The sequence below is a fragment of the Dermochelys coriacea genome, chromosome 7 (assembly GCF_009764565.3).
Source record: "Dermochelys coriacea isolate rDerCor1 chromosome 7, rDerCor1.pri.v4, whole genome shotgun sequence".
In the NCBI taxonomy this organism is placed as follows: domain Eukaryota; kingdom Metazoa; phylum Chordata; order Testudines; family Dermochelyidae; genus Dermochelys; species Dermochelys coriacea.
The window spans coordinates 84,210,328-84,228,584 of record NC_050074.1 but is presented as its reverse complement, the minus strand read 5'-3'; the positions used below and the strand labels follow the sequence as shown (position 1 = coordinate 84,228,584).

The following is an 18,257-nucleotide window of genomic DNA, read 5'->3' as shown; positions in this document are numbered from 1 at the left end:
CCTCTTCCAAGATGAGCTGGAGGAAGATGCAGAGAGACTGCTTACTGAACTTACAGATGACGCAAACAAGGAGGGATTTCTCCCTTACCTTTTACAGTGTTATTAATCTAAGAGAGTTAGATAAATGAGGGGAGAGGGGAAATCAATAAAGGTTCAGTGTAGGAGACAGAATCAGACATAAATATAAAATGGAAGAATCCTGGTCAGAATACAACACCCCATAAGATCTAAGGCAATGACAATTTGAGCATGTGCTGTGATGCTGCTGCAAAGAGAGAGACATCATTTATAGGGTTTTGCATATAACAGCTGGGAAGTAATTCTTTCTGTATACGACATGGGCAAAGCCATGTGATGCATTGCTGTGCTGTGTAAGAGAGATTAAACTGAAGAGTATAGAAGAATGGCAACAGAAATACTAAGCAAAAAGTGTCTTTGAAGAAAGGTGGCTTTGCAGAGCAATGAAATGACCTGGCAAACATGTTTATAATGCCACTGTTGTTGAAGATATTCCAGGCTAGGCCTGACACCTAGCTCTCAGAAGGAATAGTGATGGGGCTAGAGGTTCCTTCCAACCCAAATGAATCCAGTGCTGGTAGCACAAAGCAAAAGGCTGCAGTTTTCTTCAGTTCCTTTAGATGCTCTGGGATGGTAAAAAGGAATTCATGCTTGTCAAGCAGGGATAGAGAGATTATTTTCAAGCTTCTAAGAGCAAACTGCAAATAACTGAGCATGGAAATCATTACAAAAAGAAGATTGCCCTTTTAACAGAAAGATAGAAAAGCTCTGATGAAGAATCCAAGCAAAACCCAAAGCTATGTGTATTAAGAGAGGAAGGACAGGGTAGTGATTAGGGCACCAGCCTGGGACTTGGGAAACCCAAGTATTATTTACTGTTCTGCCACAGACTTCCCGTGTGATCTTGAGCCAAGGCAGTTAATTGCACTGTTCCTCAGTTCTTCACCTGTAAAATGGGGACAATAGCAGTTCCTTACCTTCCAGGGGTGTTGTATTTTAAAAATTAGGAGATATTCAAATACCATGGTGATATGGGTAGAGGTGGGGCATATAAATTCCAAATATAGAATAATTATGTTCTGTATGCCAAAGTCATTCTTACAGATGCCTTGGTGGAAATAGTAGTAACAATAACAATTACGTTCTTGATTTTGTTTAAAAAATTTTTTGGCACGTATAAAAATGTGTTTAATGTGGAATTAAATTGTTAAGCCTGGTTTAAAATTCAAGAATTATATTCTCACTGCAATCTACCAGAATAAAGACGAGCGAGCAGATGAACTATCCTGCTTCAATTTAGCATTGATCAGTACTCCAGAAATACTGAGGAAAATTTACCACCTTCTTCAAGTGATTGCTCATGTCCATTCAACTTAGGTGTGTGTGTGTGCTCATCACATGCACTGGTGCCAGAAGTTTTTCCCCTCTCCCCTCATCAAGATGCATCAGGAGCTGTTAGAGGATTGCCATCAACCTCGGCCTCCAGGCAGAGGAGTTAGAGGAACCTGCAGACTCCCTCTTTAATGTTCTCTGCCCCGTGGCAGCTTTGCCCCTACATGAGGTGGTCGCTAAAATTACAAATGCCCCCTGGCAAACCCCCTCCTCCTTGCCTGTGATCTCCAGGATGGGGGAGCGCAAGTACTTTGTGCCATCCAAGGGCCATGAGTATCTTTATATCCACCCTGCTCCCAATTCCCTAGTGGTAGAGGCAGTCAACCACAGGAAGAGAGAGGGTCAACCGAGGGCTATGCTTAAGAATAAAGACTCAAGGAGACTAGACTTGGTTGTGCATAAAGTTTATTTGTCCTCCAGTCTACAGTTGTGGGTTGCCAATCATCAGACCTTACTAAGCTGCTATGTTTCTCATATGTGTTAGGCCATGACCAAGTTCGAGGGCACCCTTCCTGAGGCTTCTAGGAAGGAGTTCCGGGCGATCCTGGATGAGGGCACGACTGCAGCCAGAGCAGCTCTCCAGGCGGCATCGGACACTACGGACACCACCGCCCATACCATGGCATCAGCCATCTTGTTGCGCAGAGCTTCATGGCTGCTCCTTTCTGATCTTTCCTCGAAGGCTCAATGCAAGACTTCCCTTTTGATGGGCGCGCCCTGTTCTCAGGACAGACGGACATTAAACTCCATGGCCTGAAAGATTCCAGCACAACCCTAAAAATACTGGGCCTGTACATCCTCGGGCCTGCTTACAAGTGGTTTAAGCCACAGCAGCCTCAGAGCCAGGAGTTCCACCCTCTCCAGGAGCCTCCCCTCAAAAGATCCAGGGGCTACAAGAGGTGCCCTGGCCACGAATCCCTGTCTACATCCCAGGAAGGCTCAACCTGCAGTAAGCTGACGGGCAAGCGCCCTTTTTGAGGGTATGCCCAAGGGCAACCTACCGGACTGTTCCCCGAATCCTTCCTCCCATCTTTTTGCCAGTCACCTTTCTTCCTTCCTCCCTGTGTGGGCGTTTGTAACATCAGACTGATGGGTCCTCAATATGGGGGTGCAGGATTACACTCTTCAGTTACTTCCAACCCCCCCATCCCTCTTCAGGAACTCCTCTCACAAGAATCTTCTCATACAGGAGATAGAGGGTCTACTACAGTTGGATGCAGTGGAGGTAGTTCCTGTGGAGTACAGGAAAAAGAAGTTCTATTCCTGATACTTTTTAATCCCCAAAGCCAAGGGCGGTCTGCGGCCCATACTAGGCCTGCAGGGCTTGAACAGCTACTTAACGAAACTGAAGTTCTGCATGATCTCCCTGGTTTCCATCATCCCCTCCCTGGATCTGGGAGACTGGTATGCTGCCCTCAATCTGAAAGATGTGTACTTCCACATTGCCATCTTCTAGGGACACAGACGCTTCCTCCAGTTCACAGTAGTTCCTGACCACCATCAGTTCACGGTTCTTCCATTTGGCCTAGTGACAGCACCACGAGTATTTCCCAAGTGCATGTTGGTGATGGTGGCTTACCTCAGACGTGAGGTATCCAGATCTTCCCGTACTGCAATGACTGGCTTGTCAAGGACAACTCCAGGTTCAAGGGGACATAATCGTCATGCTGCTAGCTATGTGCCGTCACCTTGGCCTGTTGGTGAATGACAAAAAAAAATCCACTAGTACAGAGGATAGAGTTCATTGGAGCAGTGCTTGACTCGACCACATCAAGGCGTTCCTGCTGGTGGAGAGATTCAGGGCACTGACAGACCTCATCATGGAAGTCTCCACATTGCCCCTGACCACGGCCACGGTTTGCCTATGCCTACTAGGTCACATAGCAGCATGTACATATGTGGTGCTCCATGCCGGATGCGACCCCTGCAGCAATGGCTGGCGACAGTCTACTCCCAGTCCAGGGACCACCTGGAGAAGGTAGTCACCATCCCTGTGATGGTACTTACCTCGCTGAGATGGTGGACCAAACCCAGGAAAGTCCTGGAAGGAGTTCCCTTTGTCAGCACTCCTCACTCAGTCGAGTTGGTTTCAGACGCCTTGGACCTCATCTGCAAGGTGCACCTCGGCACCCTCCAGACCCAAGGTATGTGGTCCCCAGAGGAATCGACATTATACGTAAGTGTCAAAGAGCTCAGGGCAGTGTGCAGAGCATGCACAGTCTTCCTACCTCACCTGTTGGGCAGAGTGATCAGAGTCCTCACTGACAACACAGCCTCGATGTTCTATATCAACAGGCAAGGTGGAGCATGATCCTCAGCCCTTTGCCAAAAGGCACTCCGCCTCTGGGACTTCTGCATCAACCACAGAATCCTCCCCAAGTGGATTTGTTCGCCACCAGGCAAAACAAGTGATGTCACAGGTTTTGCTCCAGATGGCGTCTGGGCAAGGGCTCCCTCTTCAACACCTTCCTCCTGCCATGGGCAGGAAGCCTGATGTATGCATTCCCTCCAATTCCACTCATCAGCAAGCTCCTAGCGAAAATCAAAAGGGACAAAATGCAGGTTATCATGATTTCCCTGGTGTGGCCTCGCCAGCACTGGTTTGGGACGCTATCAAGCTTGTCAGCGATCCCTCCCTGGCCCCTGCCGAACTGGCTGGTCCGACAGGATCATGGCCGACTCTTGCACCCCAACCTCGCATCCTTCCACCTCAGTGTGAATGTTGCGTGGCTGAACCCAGATGAATGGGCCTGTTCGGACAGGCTCTAGAAGGTCCTCCTTGGGAGTAGAAAGCCCTCGACTATGCAGACCTACCTGGCAAAGTGGATGAGGTTCTCCCGCTGGGCAGCCAAATGGGGTATCTCCCCTTCGCATTCTTCGGTGCAGTCGATCTTGGACTACCTGCTTCATTTAAGGAACTAGGGCCAGGTGCGCTCCTCTATCAGGGTACATCTGGCTATTTCAGCCTTTCACCTGCCAATCCAGGGGCAGACTGTTCTCCCATGACATAACTGTCAGGTTCCTTAGAGGCCTCGAGAGGCTCTTTCTTCAAGTGCAGTCCCCGACCCCTTAGTGGGATCTCAACTTGGTTCTGTCCAGGCTCACGGGCCTGCCCTTTGAGCCTTTGGCCTCATGCTCCCTGTCTCACCTATCATGAAAGGTAGCTTTCCTGGTGATGTCAGCGAGGCGAGTCTCTGAGCTGCGACCCCTGACCTCAGAACCGCCGTATACTGTCTTCTATAAGGACAAGGTCCAGCTCCGGCCCCACCCAGCCTTCCTCCCCAAGGTAGTGTCCGCTTTCCATATGAACCAGGACATCTTTCTTCCGGTCTTCTGCCCTAATCCCCATGAGATTCATGGAGAGGTGCTTTCATGCTTTGGACATAAGAAGGGCTCTGGCTTGCTACCTAGATCGGACAAAACCCTTTCTGTAAGTCGACTTAGCTTTTCATCTCTACAGCCGATAGAATGAAGGGTCTCTCAGTGTCCACACAAAGGATTTCTAACTGGATCACCTCTTGCATTCGGACCTGCTATGAGTTAGCGAGAGTCCCTCTGCCAACGATCATCAGAGCCCACTTGACTAGAGCACAGGCATCCTGTGTGGTCTTCCTGGTATACGTTCCGATCCAGAACATCTCTAAAGCCACAACGTGGTCCTCGGTACACACGTTCATGACCCACTATGCCATCGCTCAGCAGGCCAGGGATGATGCTGGGTTTGGCAGAGCTATATTGCAATCTACATGTCTGTGAACTCCTTACCCGCCTCCAGGGGTACTGCTGGGAGTCACCTAAGTTTAATGGACATGAGCAATCACTCGAAGAAGAAAAGACAGTTACCTTTTTCCATAACTGGTGTTCTTTGAGATTCATTACTCATCTGCATTCTACGACCCGCCCTCCTCCCCCACCGGAGTTTCTGGCAAGAAGGAACTGAGAGTGGAGGAGGCCGGGGGCGCCCCTTATACAGCGGCATATGCGCGCCACTTCAAGGGGCACCAGAGCCGGTCCTCTATGGAAACTGCTGAGGGAAAAACTTCCAGAACCAGAGCACGTGGCAAGCACACACACCTAAGTTGAATGGACATGAGCAACACATCTTGAAGAATACCAGTTACGGAAAAAGGTAACTCTTTTCTACCATTACCTGTCTTTCCCTGCAAGCAGCAGCCAAAAGTACATTTAACATAGCCATTCCCAGTAAATCTAAGTCTACCACAAAGCAGTTGTAGACCAGTGTCTTTCTAAATAATACCTTATCCTGTAGTCATTTAATAAGGACTAGCAGAGGAATTTATCATGTATCGGTTAATCTTTTGTCCACTGCCCTCCTCTGAGGGCAAGCTTATAACAGATTTATGCAAAATCAGAATGTTTTTGTCACAAAATCAGAGATGATGGAAATTTTTCAAATTTCCAAAATTCCTTTGAATTTTTTTTAATGAAACACTTTCCCCATTTTTTGTTTTGGACCAGCTCTATCCCAAGTCATATGACGTTATTCCAATGATGTGTGTCTTTGCCATCTGATCTCAGCCTAGGTTCTTTGTGAGGGTTAAGAATCATGACCTTGTGTCAATTTATGATTTCACACTGCAACTGGGAAAAACTTGTCATTTCACATAGTTTTGAGGCAAAACCAGCTGAAGCACTACAATGTTTTGATTTGTTTCACTAATGGATGTAAGACTGGCGAAGGATTCTTACAAGATTCAAGAGTGCGAACCCATGTGAAATGAAACCAAATAAGATTCACGTGAACCTTTCCAAACTTCCAGTTGATTATAGGCCAGTTTTGCACAGCACTTATACACTGTTTGGCCAGAGGATACCAGACAAAACAAAGATAAAACTGAAGCTTCTCCACTCCTCTCTGGTGAGGACAAGCCTGGAATGGTAAGGATGCTGAAATAGAAATGGCCTATATTTTCAGTTGTGTCCAGCCAGGCAAAAATAAAGGCTTTTACCAGAAAAGTGAAGAGGCTAGTGGGGTACCTGCACTGGAAAGGAAGTTGGCTGAGGTGCTGGTGGGGATTGGAGGAGACAGACCCATTTACAGCATTATATGCAGGCATACGCCCCAAGCAATGTGCCCCTGTTCCCCTCCCCCACAATTTCCCTACCACTATACTGCCACTCCCAAATGTTCACAAGTCACAAATCAGTTTTCTCCACCCCTCCGAAAAGTAAGATTGTAAAAATATATTTTTTTTATATGCCATCTGTTTTTTGAAGTAGCTTAGGTCCCACTCTGCTCATGTGTTCCAAGTTTTTCTCTGCAACCATGAGAGCTAAAACTTTTACATGAAAGATGACTGGTAACTACATGACTCCAGGAGCTGGGGCTCCACATCCATGAGACTGGGCCAGCCTGTTGGAATGGAGTAGAAGGGCAATTTGTCAGAGTTAGTCCTTTGACTTTAGAATAAGGCAAACATGCAGGTTTGTGCATGTTGTGGCAATTCTTGTTCTGCCTGTCCAGCCTAACCATAAAGCCTATCTGCAAAGTTCACTTGCTTCCTAAGGAGCTGTATGTATATTTCTCTCCATCTAGGTCCACAGGCCTGCCAGTCTGACTTCACTCCTAATTACCACTGTCCTGTCAGTTTGATTTGTATGGGAAGGGAGCCCTGAGGGGGAAGCATGGGTGTTTTTCATCACCACACTGATTCCAGCAGAATGTTAAGAGATTTCCCTGTCACAGGTGGGTCTCTCAAGTCATTGCTCTCTGACCTTCCTTCAGCAGCTCATCAGTAGCTGCATTTAGAGACTTTGCTACCTTGACCTCTACAGTCAAGGGCAATGCATGCTCCTGGGCCAGTCCTACTTGTTTCGGACTATTTAAAACATTGGCCCTAAGGTTTTTTGATTTCACTTTTTTAAAGTTATAGTTGCTTGGCAGTTGCTCTCCCACTGCCACGCCTCAAATTAACTACCTGCTTCCCCCATCCATGTATAAACGTGCACCTAAGCTAATGTTCTGAAATGCTGCTGGTCTTTTACATGGGCTAAGGGAGCACCAAGATCTGGAAGTGGAGCTTCAACTGTGAAATTAGACTATCGCAAGGCCTAATCCAAAGCCCACTGAAGACTCCCAGTGTCTTGAATAGGCTTTGCCTCAGCCCCCAGAGATGTAGCATTCCAGTGCAGCTGGTCTGATCCCAAACCCACCCAGACAAGATTGTTGCATCTTGTAGCATTTCACTCTGTAGAAAAAAATCATGCTTTGAAATATAGACTGCCAGCTGCAGGCTCACCCTCTGATTCTCTGCTCCTACCCTTCTTTTGCAAGTGTTATGGAGTGATTTGTACTATATTTACACAATGGTGAGAAACAGTTTTTAAAATGGAACTGAAAAAAACGCAGTTGAATGAATTGCTACAAAAAATGCCCTGTTTACCATTTAAAAAAAAATAAGTCACCATTACAGGGACATTGTCAGTCAGATTTGGGTACTTTTCTGTTGATTTGTGTCTCTAATGTGACAAGAAGAAGCCACAGATGCATGTTGAATTCTGCAGGGAACATATGCATGTATTTAAATCATTTACAGCTTTTTACTGGTGCAATTGTAAAGCACATGGGTTTTTTTTTTTGCATTTGTAATTAGGTTTAAACAGATGATGAAGGACAATTGCTCCCAGTAAGATGGGCTTGTGCTCTGTTGGATTGCATTGGAAGAACTAACTGAGCTAGGAAAGTTTTCTAATTTATTATACCATATTGGGAGGGAGGATTAACTATGTAACAGGGGTTGGCTAAGTATGAATTCCAGCGTGTGTATATCTATCTGGACAAAATTGAACTAGTCCACCTATAATGTAATCAGTGCATTTCTATGAATACAAACAGTCTTCACCCCCAAGATTTAGCATAGATTCCAGATTTCATAAATATGAGTGATACCCAGTAGCTACTGTATGATTTGTTCTGCACAGCATAGTTATTATGCAACAGCATAAGACCCAATCTCTGCTTTGACAAATGTTTTTAATATAAAGCAGAAGGTTTTTATTTGAAAAGAGACTTTAGAATTAGCACAAACTTGAAACATGAGATCACATACAAAGGCCAACTGTCCTGTTTATGGTTTTCAGTTTGCTTTTCAACACTACCTTTCCCCTTCAAACCTAACTTCCCATTCTATTTGAAGATATGGTGTAAAGTTCTTTTAATCCTCTTCCGAGGACAGCCTTGTAAGCTGCAGCAATGTCACAAACTCAGTCTATGGCTTTCACTGCAGGATTAAGAAGAAAGAATACAATGAGCTGTAAGGGAGAAAACCCTGCTTTAAATATCTCTCAATAAGGGCTGAGAAAGATGGTTCTGAAAAAACACATCACATGATCAGTTAAACCAGGGACGGGCAAACTTTTTGGCCTGAGGGCCACATCGGGTTTTCAAAATTTTATGGAGGGCCGGTTAAGGGAGGCTGTGCCTCCCCAAACAGCCAGGCATGGCCCGGCCCCCAACCCCTATCCAACTCCCCCTGCTTCTCACCCCCTGATGGCCCCCCAGGACTCATACCCCATCGAACCCCCCTTCTCCCCAACTGCTCCCAGAACCCCTGACTGCTCCCCACAACCCCATCCAACCACCCCCCTCCTTCCTGACTGCCCCCCCAGGACCCCTGCCCCCATTCAACCCCCCTGTTCCCCACCCTCTGACTGCCCCAACCCCTATCCACACCCCCTGTCCTCTGTCCAAACCTTCTGCCCCCTTACTGCACTGCCTGGAGTGCCGGTGGCTGGCACTGCCCAGCTGGAGCCAGCCACACACTGTGCAGCACAAAGCACCGGGTCAGGCCAGGCTCTGCAGCTGCACTACCCCAGGAGCTCGCAGCCCCACCGCCCAGAGCATTTCTGCCAGCGGCACAGTGAGCTGAGGCTGTGGGGGAGGGGGAAGAACAGCAGGGGAGGGGCCGGGGGCTAGCCTCCTGGGCCAGGAGCTCAGCAGGAGGGTCCCACAGGCTGGATGTGGCCTACAGTTTGCCCATCTCTGAGTTAAAAGGTTGTGTGTGTGTGTGTAAGTGTAGCAAGGCGAGACTCACCGGCACAGCACCTCCTGCTGGTTATCTTGGAAATTAGCTCTTCCAGCTCAGAGCACCCTCTGCAGACCGGTGTCTCACCTGCCACTAGCCTCCTGTGTCCCTCCTGGACCCCCATACCCCTTTACCTTGGGGGTGCTGCCCTATGCCAGTGCCCCCACACTCTGGGTCTCACCTCCCAGGGGAGCCCACTATCCCCACCTTGCCTCAGGGGCTACTGCCACACCCTCTAGCCCCTGCTCACTGTGGCATTCTGCAGTTGTAAGCCACTCATCATCGGCAAGGGGATTGGACCAACTGCCGCTGCCTATCTCTGGGCTGCGCCTCCCAACCCCAGTACATGCATAGGCCTTTAGCAAGGCCTCAGGCTAGAGCTCCCCAGCTCCTCTGGCCTTTCCCCAGCCCTGCCCAATTCCAGGTACCCTATTCTCCCAGGCAGCCAGGTCCTTCTCTCTCAAGAGCTAGAGAGAGTCTGTCTGAGCTCCTGGCTCTCAGTCCTTTTATAGGACCAGCTGTGGCCTGATTGGGGCATGGCCCCAGCTGTGGCTGTTTTCCCAATCAGCCTAGCCTTTTCTCTCAGCCCTTGCCCTCTCCAAGGGCCGGCTTTTAACCCCTCCTGAGCTGGAGCGGGGTAACCGCCCCGCTACAGTAAGGATGATCCATTTTAACTGTGCTCCTAGAACTGTACTCCTGCACTAAGTTAATCACAAAGGGTATGTCTACACAGGGATAAAAACCCCAGAGCTGGCCTGGGTCAGCTGACTCAGGCTTATGAGGGTCAGGCTCTGGAGCTGAAAAACTGCTGTGTAGACATTCTGCTTGGGTTGGAGCCTAAGTTCTGGGGCCCTGTGAGGGTGCAGGTCCTAGAGCTTGGGTTCCAGCCCAAGCCTGAACATCTACACAGCGATGTTTAGTCCTGAAGCCCAAGCCTGTGAGCCTGGTTCAGCTGACCTGGGCCAGCCACAGCCCTGTTGCGGGGCTTTCGTCCCTGTGTAGACATACTCTTAGAGATAAACTAGCTGGATCTGTAGATATTTGCCTTTACTGAGCAGCAACTGCTCTTTATGGGCTAAGTAAGCATGGGTACCAACCGGATCATTCCGCACCTTATGATTTGCCTCATTTTCATAGATGCTGCTGCTGCCAGATGACCTCAATGACTCAGCTGTTGTGTAAAGCAGGCATATTTAAGATGCATTTTCTTGTATTATGAATTTATACATCTCTATACTTCTGCTGCACCTGGCCAGGTTTATTTTTTGTGGGGAAGAGAAGGAAGGGGAATTAGGTGTACACATAGCTAGGATAGGGTGAAAATAGACAAGTGGAAATGCAAGGAGGCAAGAACAAAATAGAACCAGCCTATATCAAGAGCATGCGTCAAGGCTGAACCACTAAAATAGACGTGAATGTCTTTATAGGTAAGGCACTGGACTGGGATTCTGGGTTCCTTTCCCAGTTCTACCCCAAAGTCCCTGTGTGACCTTGGACAAGTTGTTGAATTTTGCTGCCCGTCACTTCCCCACATGTAAAATGGCAATAAGGATACTTCCTTTCTCCCACCCTTGGCCCGGCTTGTATATTTGGATTGTAAACTCTTTGGGGCAGGAGTTGTTGCTGATTATGTGTATGCACCCAGTCTACCTCCGAGGTGCGTTGTGCTTGGTTGGGTCCTCTAGCACAGTGGGAGCTCTAGTGGAGACAAAGTGCTGGACATTTTACCACCATGTCATTTCACCCTGCTCAGAGCATGTCTAAATGACAGTGACAGAAATGCCATTGGCCACCAGCACGTTATCTACTCTCGAGCTTATGCTGTTGCTACCGCTGGCAGTAGTGGGAAATCTTAAAGTGCTCAATGTGCCTTGAGTCTGTGGAACATGAGAGGGGCCCAGCTTCTGCTTAGTTCTGTGTTACTCATTCCCCTTGTGCTTCGCTCCACAACCAGCTCCTTGGTTGGTGACTCATGGAGGTTCCACTTTCAGTTTGTAGGGCAGCCAAGCAGGCTGAGCCATCACAGCAAGGGAAGATGAGAGAATAGCTAGAAGCAAAGATGCAGGATGCTCTGAACTTGTGAACAGTTCAGCTCCTTGCTGTGGCAGAGGCACTTACTAGTCAAACATTTTAGGATTTAGAGCACACCTCTGGGTCAGGTGTTGCTGGTGCCATTTTAAGCCAGGTGTTTTTGTTCTCCAGTGGTGCCAGTTGCTCCTCTCTGTGTTTCTCTCTCTTACCTTCAGTTTGAGAGGCCAATGGTGCCAGTGCAGGTGTTCCGTTACAGAAAGGACTTGCTGGTGGTGAGCCACTTATCTGCCATTCTCTTGTACAGGAAGCTGGGCTTTATCTTGGTGGCTTTCTGCCTGCTAGAGAGCAGAAGTTGGGATGGGAAAGTGGCAGTTACAGCTTCCATATGGCAGCCATGCTCTGGTGACTGGCAAAGGAACGCTCTGAGAATTCTGCCCTGAGTCTTGGAGCTCCTGTGGCCTTTATAGGCCTAGATTGCACAGTCACATAGGGACTATGAGAGGCGAGCAAAAGAGATCCAGGCTCCCTCCTGCACCATGCTCACCTGGATGGGAGCGCAGGGGCTACTTGTCCAATTCTCCCAGCTACGGGCAAGGGAGGAGGAAGGGGATGGAAAGGAGAGCAGAGGAAAATGAGGGGAGCCCTGGCCCCATCCTCTTATTTACCACCCACAGTAGCTGGCTGGGCACACAAAGGGAGGTGTAGCAAAGAGATGACTCACTGTCATGGCACCTCCTGCTGGTCATCTTAGGAATTAGCTTGATTCCAGCCCAGAGCACCCTCTGCAGGCTGGTGTCTCGCCAACCACTGGCCTCATGTCTCTCCCGGACCCTGTTGCCCCTTACCCTGGGGTTCTGCCCTCTGCAGTACCCCCACTCCCAGGGGAGCCCCCAATTCTCTTAACCCACCTTGCCTCAGTAGCTACTGCCTGTCATCATCTAGCCCCCATTCACTGGGGCACACTGTAGTGTAATGGCCACTCATCACTGGCAAGGGGTTAGGACCTGCTGCCTTTGCCTATCTCTGGGTTGCCCCTCTGCAGCCCCAGTTCCTTTCGTAGACCTTCACCAAGGCCTGCAGTCTGAGGGTTTACCAGGCTGGAGCTCCCTTTTCCTTTCCCCAGCACTGCTCCAGTTCAGGGACCGCCTCTCAGGCAGCTAGCCCTTCTTCCTCCAGGGCTGGAGAGAGACTCCCACAGCTCCTGGCCCCAAGCCCTCTTATCAGGGCCAGCTAGGCCCTAATTGAGCTGGCCATACCTGTAGTCAGCTACTCACTCAGGTGCTTTCACTCCTTTTCCCACCTGCAGCCCTCTCCAGGGCTGCTTTTAATCCCTCTTCTCCAGGAGTGGGACAGCCACTTCCATACAGGAGGGGAATAATTTACTTCCCTACCCAACCCCAGAAAGGGGGGAATAGGGGAGGAAATTGAGACAGTTCATTCTCTGCAAGGCTCCTTAGCTTCATGGGGAACAAATATTTGTTAATGGGCTCTTCAATCTAGGAGAGAAAGGTATGAATGATCCAATGACTGGAAGATGAAGCCAAACCGGAATTCAGATTCAGCCCAGAATTAACAATTAAAGTAATTAACCATTCGAACAGTCTACCAAGGGTTGTTGTAGATCCTCTGTCACTGGCGATTTTTGAATTGGACTGGATGTTTTTTCTAAAAGATCTGCTCTAGGAATTATTTTGGGAAAGTTCTTTGGCCCATGTTACACAGGCAGTCAGACTAGATGATCACAAAAACTGGAGGGCAGGTTGTCAAATTCCAATCTAGCCCACAGCCATCATCTCAGCCGCAATTTCTCACCGATTTCTGGAAGCATGCCCCAACTGCAGATCTCCCCCCCCCACCCGACGCATCCAGGACAGAAATGGCATCAGATGAGCAAATGATCATGATTTTATAATCTGATGCTCCTTTTGGATTCCACACTCCCGTTCAGAAAGAGAAACTGAACTAGGGACTAAAAGAAACACATTCCTGGTGTTTATGACAGAAAGCCCAGCATACTATATACAATAGGGGTAGTTCTGTTGCCGATGTTAGGCACATACTAAGTGGAATCTAATCTCTCCCTGGCAGGGAATGCTTCATGGACAACTTCAGAAATGAGTCAGAGAAGTCCTAAGCAAGCAGCCCCTGCCAGTGCAGGATGGTTCCCTAAGCTATGTAACCTACTGTTCTAACCCACCCCTCCATTCTAGGCTGTCCTTTGCCCTGCCCTGGAACCCATCTGCCTGGGGCGACCCATCCATATAGGCAAACTAGGCAGTCACCTAGGGTGCCAAATTAAATGGGGCACTAAATTTGAGGGAAAAAAATCAAATTAAAAAAAATGGAAAAAGATGAAAAAAATAACAGAGATGTCATTATTTCAATTGCTGTGCATGTACGGCAGGAATATGAATTATAATTAATTTCTCTACATTTCTGAGAATTTATTAATATGTCAGATCTTTTACTTACTGCAAAAATAAATAATATTTTAGCAAAAAAAAATTCAGTTTGCGACATAGGGTCAAGATGACCCACTTCACAATTTTGGTAAGCAAGAACTTGGCCACAATGAAACACATCCACCAGTGGCAAGAACTGCAATGCTAGTGACACCTAACTCAAAAATACATCAAGGTCGCATAGCCGGAAATTCATGTAGAGCAGAGATATTATGAGTTGATACATGTCAAACGGTCATTTTGATACACGTCACAGATATATTGTTAAGAATCGAGCAAATACTGTGGAAAATTGTGTTTCTTGGTGCAAAAGAATAAAGAATAACATCTTTCAGCATTATAAATCCAAAATGTGAGTATCTTCAAACATTATTAAACCTTAGTGTTATCGGGCTATATAATTATGAACTTTTCTTTGTTATAACTGGTTCACATGTAATAAATAAGGTCCATAAAAGAAAAGTAACAGCGTTAACACTTAATAGACTATGAAAGTGATGATGTCACATTCCAAGCGGATAACCGTGAGGAAGGGGATTACTTTCCAAACAACTGGTGTTTGGTTATAAAGTCGAAAAAGGTCATTTTGTTTCTGTGTAAATGCTGTAACTGTTTTAATAGGTAAGTGAGTGTATGTTACTAATCATTGAACCTTTAAGCAGTGAAAAGACGCATTGGGATGACTGCAATGTGGTTTAAATTGCCAACCATGTGGTGGGTGTGTCAGCCGTCCTTAACCCTATAATGCTTGCAGTCGGGAGCACAGTACATAACAATATTCAAATTCTCCATGGCAGAAAGCAAAAAATAAAACCCTCAGGAGCCGAGTATCGTAAACAAAAGGCTGAGAAGGAAAAGAACCAAGCAAAACAGCAGGGATCCTTCCTTCTCTTTAATCCAAATAAAAATGGAAACAATTCACAGCATCCAGATGAAAGAATTTTATTTGGAGAGGAGGGTAGCTCACATCCACAAAAAAGCAGTTTGGAAACTCAAGATGATGGAAACTTAGTTCTAGATGAAGGCAGCTCACAGCATCAGACTGATATGGAAGTGGAGAAAATTTATTCACCTTCAGAGACACATGCAGAAATTGAAGTAAATGAAGTAGAAGGAAGAGAGGATGAGGAAGTTACAAACAAGTTACAGTATGGGGACCCAGCTTCATGGCCTAGATGTGATGACAGTGTGCGGCAAATTCTCGTGGAACATGGACCCGAACAAGTTCATGAATTTCCCTTCCCTAAAGATGGAAATAAAAGAAAATTCTCTGCTCAGCATTACAAGAGGAAACTCATTAATGGGGAAGAAATTCATCGAAACGGGTTACCATATTCATGGTCGAAGGACTCTGTGTTTTGCTTTTGCTGCAAGTTGTTTAGAAATCAAGCAATTGGTATATCACTTACTGAAAATGGTTCGAAGGACTGGAAAAACATATCTTCAATTCTCTCTTCACATGAAAGAAGTACAGAACATTTGGAATGTTTTTTCAAAATTGGAAAGAACTTGAATTATGATGAAGAAAATTTACTTGTCATCAAGGAAAAAGAAGAATATTAGCAACAAATATTAGAGCATATGATTGCTTTAGTGAGAGTTCTCGGTGGGCAAAATTTAGCATTCTGCGGCAGAAATGAAAAATTATACACTCCAGGTAATGGAAATTTTAAAATTTGTTGAATACCTCGCTTTGTTTGATCCAGTCATGAAGGAGCATCTACGTAAAATAACTGATCATGAAACACACGTTCATTACTTAGGAAAAAATATGCAGAATGAACTGATTCAAATCCTAGCAAATGCCATTAAAAAGAAAATTGTAGAAACTGCCCATTCTGCAAAATACTTTTCAATAATACTGGACTGTACACCAGATGTGAGTCATGTTGAACAAATGACGATGATCATTTGTTTTGTGGATATGGAAAAGTCTGCAGATGAAGATAATGCTGAAGTGCTCGTAAAGGAACATTTTTTGGGTTTCGTACCTCTGAAAGAGACAACTGGAGCATTTATCACTGAAACTATTCTACAAGAGCTTGAAACAGTCATTATCTGTTGAAAACTTATGTGGCCAAGGCTATGATAATGGGAGTAATATGAAGGGTAAAGACGATGGTGTGCAAAGGAGAATGATGGAAATCAATCCTAGGGCCTTTTTCGTTCCTTGCAGTGCGCATTCTCTGAATTTGGTTGTCAATGATGCTGCTAGATGCTGTTTGGAGGCAAGCAGTTTCTTTGACCTGGTGCAACGTGTTTATGCGTTTTTCTCAGCCTCCACACACTGTTGGGAGATTCTGACTCACCATGTGAATTTTCTAACTCTCAAACCACTTAGTCAGACAAGATGGGAAAGTCGCATTGATGCTTTGAAGCCTCTTCGCTATGAACTTGGAAACATTTACAATGCCCTAATTGAAATGTCTGATACTCCCTTTACTGGATCATTTGGCAATACGGCACGTTCAGATGCAGAAGCTCTTGCAAATGGCTTTTCCAAGTTCAAATTTGTGTCTTCACTCATTTTGTGGTATAATATCCTTTTAGAGATTAACCTCACTAGTAAACAGCTTCAGGAAAAGAACTTGAACATACATTCTGCTATTCAAAAACTGCATCAAACTAAAAATATTCTGGAGGAATTCAGAAGTGATGAAGGGTTTGAAAGAACACTGGTAGATTCTCTCGAGCTTGCTGAAGAAATAGACTTTCCAACAGTATTTGAACCAGAGCCAGTTCACATTCGGCAAAAGAAACAGCAGTTTTCGTATGAAGGATGAGACACACCCATTTAGAACCCAAAACAAAGGTTTCTACTTCATAGTCCTTGATACTGCTATTCACTTGGTTGACGAAATATTTCAACAGATGCAGCAGATAGAGTCAGTATTTGTTTTTCTATATGTTATCCATAGCTTGCAAAAGAAAAGAGCAAAACAGATAAGAAAATTTTGTATAAAACTGGAGTCGGCATTGACTCATGAAAATTCAAAAGACATTGATGATACAGATTTGTGTAGTGAGCTTCAAGACGACTTAAGAAACATTCCACTCCTGAAGAAGTACTGAAGTTTATTTGTGAAAATAAACTCAGACAGTTTTCCAAACATTTTTATAGCTCTACGCATTCTTTTAACTTTGCCAGTTTCTGTAGCTAATGGGGAACATCGCTTCTCAAAGTTAAAATTGATAAAAACATATCTGCGTTCAACAATGAGAGACTTGTTGGACTTGCCACAATGTCAATAGAGCATGAAATAGCTGGAAAACTGGATCTAAAAGAACTAGTGATTGAATTTTAAAAACTAAAAGCAAAAAAAGTCATGTTTTAAGAGCACAAAGTGTTTGCTGAGTGTTTTGTAAATACAGGTTAAAGTTCATTGAAGAGTTTTCTTATTTCTTTCTATATTGGATGTGGTGGTAATGGCAGTTAAAGCAGGATAGTGTAATGGATGATTTTGGATTTGTAATAATTAAAATTATAATTAACATTTTAATGCATTTTTATTTGAAATTGGACTGAAATATCATCTAGCTGTCGTGTACAAATCTATTCAGATAAAATAGAGACATGAAATGTTCAGATCTCAGAAACATTGGTTGGACAGACGGACAGACAAACTGAATAATTAAGCCTCTGTTTTTTTAAAAAAACTCTTAAACATTAAAAGGAAAAAAGGGGCAAAATGTTTCCTTATTTACCAGAAACCTCAGCCTAGATCTGCCCTTCTGGTTTGGGAGGGTGGGGGGCGCCGATTGCATGGTTTGCCAAGGTGCCAGTTGCTGGCAGCTAGTCTAGGGCCACCCCTGCATCTACCCCTCAGCTGCTTACTCTAGTCACTTAGCATCTGACTGCACAGACAAGTACTTCGGCTGTGAGCTCTTTGGGACAAGGACATATCTTTGCTATGTTTGTACAGTGCCTAGCACAATGGGGTTGGGGCTGCTAGGAGCTACCACAATACAAATAATAATAATTATTCATAATAATAAACAATTTATGAGCAGACCTAACTAACCTCCCCCTGGAAATGCTTCTCCTAGTCACTTCCATCACATGCATTTATTATTAGTTGTTAATTACATTATTGTTGTGCATAGAGAACCCAGTCAGAGTTAGGGCTCCATTGTGATAGGCACTATACAAACACATGGAGTCATGGCTTACGAACAATCTGTGCAGTGGAGGATGCTCCCATGCTCTGGTATCCAAGTTGTGAGCATCCTTAGATAACAGGGCAGCTCATAGGACTAGGACCTATTATAGGCGGGGAAACCAGCTCCTTTTGACAGGTTTCAGAGTAGC

At 45.7% G+C, this 18,257-nt stretch overlaps 1 long non-coding RNA gene across 1 annotated transcript; it reads left to right on the top strand.

Annotated features, from left to right (window-relative positions):
* The first annotated feature begins 3,317 nt into the window (after positions 1–3,317).
* LOC122461094 lies at positions 3,318–13,848 on the top strand. The gene is made up of 3 exons (XR_006282820.1): positions 3,318–6,309; positions 6,968–7,117; positions 13,575–13,848. It is a non-coding gene; the product is annotated as an uncharacterized LOC122461094 (long non-coding RNA).
* Positions 13,849–18,257: the final 4,409 nt, after the last annotated feature.